Here is a 6,000-nt window from a genome sequence, read left to right on the forward strand (position 1 = left end):
GAAAATTTAGTAGGTTCAAAGAAGGGTAATAAAAATAATCAGGAGCCAGGAGCCAAATTCAACAATGAGAGTAAAAAAGCCAGATATATTTAGCATTAAGAAAATGTTATGGGAGGATAGGATAGCACTCTTTAAATATTTGAAAATATTACAATTTTACATTTTTGCTTATTGTTTGTGAATGTAGTTCATTATTTTAAAAACTCAGAATAAGAAAAGAAAGAAAATGATGAAAACATATTTCTCATTCCAAACTACTGTACAGCAAAACAGATTTAAGTTACAGAAAGGGAGATTCCAGCTGAACTGCACAAAAGACTTCCCAACATTAACAGCAGTCTTAACAGTGGGATCAATTGTTCAGAGAGGTGGTGGAAGCTAAATAGCTATTGTATGGAATGCTTTAATTAATAGCCTAAATTGCCTCTTTTATCCCTATTAAAAAGTGATTCTACATTTCACCTTAATCAAATGTAGATTTTGTCCTGACCTATTCTACAAAACAAAAATACAGGGTTTTGCATTAAAATGGTAGTTCATCCTTGATAAAAATTGACAGCTCTCCTGGTTTTTAAAATACACTTTTTTAGTTGTTCTCAGAAATGTGAGGGTCTTGAACCAAGGAGTTGATGTAGATGATAAAAGCATTTTGTCACTGAGCTATGACCCTTTACAGATTTCCTGGAGGAGTTAAGCCCTGAACTGCAGTTCTGATTCTGAATGACATGATGTATAGTATCCTGTTCTCAGGCTCTGGCATTCTTCAACATTTTCTAAAGAATTAAGCATCTACAGATGATAAGGTATAAGGAGGAACTTAAATTCTTTGGTGAACAACAGTCAGTCTTACCCACTTTCAATAGTCAAAAACCTAGGAAAAAATTAAAAATTCAGAGTGGGAGATAATTGGCTAGGGAAAGCACTGAGCTGTGGTTTATAGTGGAACACAGACTGAATGCAAGCCAGCAATGTGATGCTGTGGCAACTAGAAAAATATTATTTTTCATATCATTAGAATAAACATCATTATCAGAAACATGGGAGGCAATACTAACATTAAGATCCGCAATGCTGCTCACTCCTCCATACGATTTTGCACAGCTCTAATACTGAATTACATAATGATACAAAATATTGGATATGATTACATAAGGATAAACAAAATTATGCAAAGCATAGGCAAGATGTAAGGAATAGTAAGCCAGAAAAAATGCATGAAGTAAGAAAAAGAAAAGAAAATACAGTTAAATCTAGCCTATACCTACTGTCTTCATTTTGTCACTCTGCCTCATCCTTGCTTCCATCCACTTTGCATTTTGCTCTTTAAACTAGTCACTCTATGGATTTCCTTCATTTCCCTCTAGCCAACTTTTCTTAATCTTCCCCTTCCTCTTGCCCCCTTCATTCTTGCTTTACATATTTGTTCTACAATTTAGTCTTCATTTCACTATCACACTAGCACTGATGATGTTACCTAGTTTGGGTAATGAAACATCTGCAAGAAAACAACCAAGCCTAGAGAGCACCAAGGACCTTTAATCTTCATTCATTTTCTTTATAGGACTCCACCATATCAATGTACTTCATTGGTACCAATCACCAATGAAGTGCATTGATTTGGTGTACTTCATTTGTACCCAATTTATGTTCTTTCAGCACCCATTCATTAATGACCTTCTCCCTTGTTTTACTGCATGCACTTCCAAAACAGCCATTCAATTTATTTTTATGCTCCTATTGACATACTCAGCTTCATTTCCATATAAGAAAGCGATTAGAAGCATGGTCCTGTTCTTGTTTCTTTTGATAAACATTCATTTCAATGACTCAGTCTTTGAGAGAGATGGGTGGTTCAGAAATGTGAAAAATAAAATAAATCCTCACAAAAATGACATACATCCTCACTAACTGACCAGTTTGTAGAACAGTCATTCCCAACCTTTTCTATATCCCACATTCCTAGGAAATGTTTGATTAATATTTGCACCCCTATAAAAGTAATTGTTGCTCATAACTTGTCACTAACTCACTTTTGTCACATCCCCTGAAATTCCATCTTGCCCTCCCCCTTTGTGGTGTTGCAGGCACCCCTAGTTGGGATCCCCTGTTCTAGAGCATCTTGCTGTCTTAAAATTTCTCCAACTATTTTCTCACATTGGATAAGCATTTTATCAAGACACCAATTTATCAACATGCCCCACTTTTGCATCATGTATACATAACTTGGAGACATTCATCCCATTCCCTGTCAAATGCAATTACCTTGCTGCTTGATACATTAATTTTCAGATCCATGCTCTCCGTTGCAGTGTACAAACTGTCTAACATGCTGCAAATTAGGCTTGCAGCCAGCAATATGACAGCATCTCCATAGCAAAAGTATAGGCATGTCCATGCGTCCAGACAACACACCTCAAATATTCCCTATTGATATAAATACTTTAAGTAACCAAGAGTTCAATAATGGACAAAACCTTCTCTTATTTCTTGCTCAGTGTTGAACCATTTCTTCAGCGTTCCATTTGTTCTTACTCATGATTGCTTTCCATCGTATATCACCCTTACAGCATTCAGCAACCAACCTTCAACTCCTTATTCTCAGGAAAAATATTCCATAATTCAGACCAAATCCACTTGATGTTTCACTGCCTTACAATTATGCAGTAATTTTTCTTTCTCACACACATGCAGGCATTTGATTCCAGCCTGTACACTCCCTGCCTGGCATAAAGCCACACCGCACTTCCCAAATTTCACTTATTGTCACTTCTTGTGTCCTTTCAGGTTCATTTTTGTCAAAGATCTTACCAGGCACAGTAAATAAACTCCCTCTTGATAGTTTGTCATTGCAGCCCAGTTTGACATGGACATTCCTAACCAGTCCCCTCCTGGGCATTGTTCCCAGTCATTGTGGGTTTACAACTTGTCCCTCCTCACTGACCTTGGCATCCCTGGCCTTGGCATCCTCCCATTAGCTCCCAAGGGTCCCACTTATCTCCCTTTATCTCACTATAGGAAGCAGGAGATTTCTCCAATGCCCCATGGTTCTCACTCTTCAGAAATCCAACCTTCTTTCCTCTGGGAATTCAGTCACTCACTCTGGCTCCAGTACTGATTCTGGACAATTTCAATCCAGGTTCTAGGGATTCCTGCTTACCCCAGTAGCACTCTTGCTTTCTGTTCTTCCCTGATGCTGCTGTTTCCATAAGCTATTCAGCTGATGCCAGACCTCTGATTTTTTTCCCCATCTCCTAATGCAGGGGTCTTCAAAATTGACAGCTTTAAGACTTCTGGACTTCAGCTCCCAGAATTCCTCCTCCAGTCATGTTAGCTCAGGAATTCTGGGAGTTGAAGTCCAGAAGTCTTAAACTTGCCAAGTTTAAAGACCCTTGTCCTAACTTAACCAAAGCCAAAAAAACAAAGGGCTGGGCTCCGGTCTCCTGATTTGTTTTCTGACTTGTTTGTCATCCCTCCGATGCTAATGGCACCCACCGCATTCTTCTACTACCCTCTTGTCATAATGTGTGCAGGGCTCGCCACAAATACAGCCCCCTCCCCATGCAGAAATAGAAATGTGTCAGCTGCAACTTTATATTGAGTCTGGCACCAAGTCCAGCACATAATATGCACATATATAAACCATGTATTTGAAACAACCACAGGTAATCCTAATCTTTATTGAGACCACAATTTCTGTGGCTAAACAAAATAGCTGTCAGGTGAGTTCTGCCCCATTTTACGACCTCTCCTGCCACAGTTGTTAAGTGAACCACTGCAGTTGTTAAATTAGTAATGGTTGTGAAGTGAATCTGGATTCCAAATTAACTTTGCTGGTCACATGACCCCAGGACACTGCAATTGTCATAAATACATGCCATTTCCCAAGTGTTTGAATGTTGATCACATGACCACAGGGATGCTGCAATGGTCATAAGTGGGGAAAATGGTCATGGGTCATTTTTTTTCAGTACCATTGTAATTTCGAAGAGGCATAAGTGAATGGTTGTAAATCAAGAACTACCTATAGAGCTTTTTCTAAGCAAATGCTTACCAGTTACTGTTCCCATTTTGGTTTTCCAATTTGGAGCCAGTCATTTCTTTTTGTATTCTCTCATCCCATCCCCATCCATCTATTCATATCACATCACTTAGCAGTTTTTGTTGTTGTTGCATGTTCTACTATAATTGAGAATGTTGCACATTTTTTTTCCAACGCATATCCTCTATTCTTTCGTTATTAACATTCACCGAAGCATAGTGCATAACTATCACCAATGTGTGGCTTCCTGTTTTAATATGCACACACAACAATCCTCATTAAGCTTATACATTTATTTCTGTGCCTGTATTCATTAACTTCCCAAGATAAGACTCCCTTCGTATAACTCTATTACATCTATTCGTTTTCTCTTAATTTCACAGAGAACAGATCTATTTTTCTTTCACTTATTTTATTTGTTAATTCAAGAACTTTGCTATTTATTTCTTTATATTCCAAGTCACACTCTTCCTCTCTGCTCCTATTTTTCCCAAGATATTTGAAGAACCACTGTAGCTAAATTCTAGAATGAGACTAACACAAGAACCCAAAGATGTTCTTTAGTCACCACCAACAGTGGCTGACCATTTATATCCATTCATTCTTTCCTGCCATTGAGTTCCTTGAAGCTATAATGAAAATACATAAATGTCTACTAGAAGAACCCAGTTTGAAGATGCCAGGCCTTTTAAGTGACTATTGAAATTGGTTTGCCAAACTTAGCCCATTAAAATTTAGATGGGATTGTTGTTGCTATGTCTTTATGGAGTTATTTTTAATATATATATATATATGTATGTATGTATGTATGTATGGCATTCAGCTTTGTTCGGGTATTTTCCCACGTCATAGTAGTTGTGCTTTTAAAGTTGTAGCGACGTTTCGGCAGAATCTCATCTGCCATCATTAGGCTTCTGTATAGTGTTCATCTGTATAATAATAATATATAATTATTATTATATAATAATTATTATAATATAATATATATATATATATATATATATTCTTATTATTATATAATATATATATAATGTATAGTAATACAGAAGCCTGATGATGGCAGATGAGATTCTGCTGAAACGTTGCTACAACTTTAAAAGCACAACTACAATGACGTGGGAAAATACCCAACAAAGCTGAATACCATACATGTAAGTACCATCGAAAACTTAAGATATAGATATAGATATAGATATTGAGGAGTTGTCTTTTGTAAATACCCAATAGAAATATTTATATTATAAAAAGGGTTTAAATTAATTGACAATACACATTATTAAAGAATCAACCTAGAAAAACTTCAAAAATTATATTAAATGTCATATTGTATATATACAATATACTGCTTCCTATATGCTGTTCATTGATTTTCACAAATAATATAGAGGTACTATTTTGAACAGTTTAGGTAGATTTTCATAGAATTATTATTTTTCTTATATACACAGAATTTTTGTATGTATGATTTTGCGTCCATGTAGGAAACATGTCTATAACGTATTATTTCATTCCTTGTTATTTGAGACTATTCCTTGTTTCAGGTTATAACAAATCCTAACTTCTGAACAAAAGAAAAACACATTTTTCTGGTAATATAAAGACTAAAAAAAATCTATATCATGTAGAGTGCACATATCACAATCCTAGGGTATTCATTGTACATTTCTTTCTCTTCTGTGGGCTTCATCAGTTGGCAAAATCTTGTCAGATCTATTTCCTGAAGTTAGCGTTTCACAATAACCAACTGGCCAGTACTGATAAATGATTTTGACATATATGTTCCACTTCCTTGGGCTAGTCTATTTAATCTCTAAATAATTTAATCTATTTAATCTCTTTTCCCATTTCTCTTTATTCCTTTATTTAAAATAAACTCAATTCAACGCTGGCACGTTGCAAGGCAAAATGCTTCCTTGTAACATGGTTGTCTTTTTTCCAGAGGTGGTATTCAGCAGGTTCTG

Source organism: Notechis scutatus, chromosome 2, assembly GCF_049901735.1.
Source record: "Notechis scutatus isolate UNSWTSFEM ecotype Mainland chromosome 2, rNotScu1.2, whole genome shotgun sequence".
In the NCBI taxonomy this organism is placed as follows: Eukaryota; Metazoa; Chordata; class Lepidosauria; order Squamata; family Elapidae; genus Notechis; species Notechis scutatus.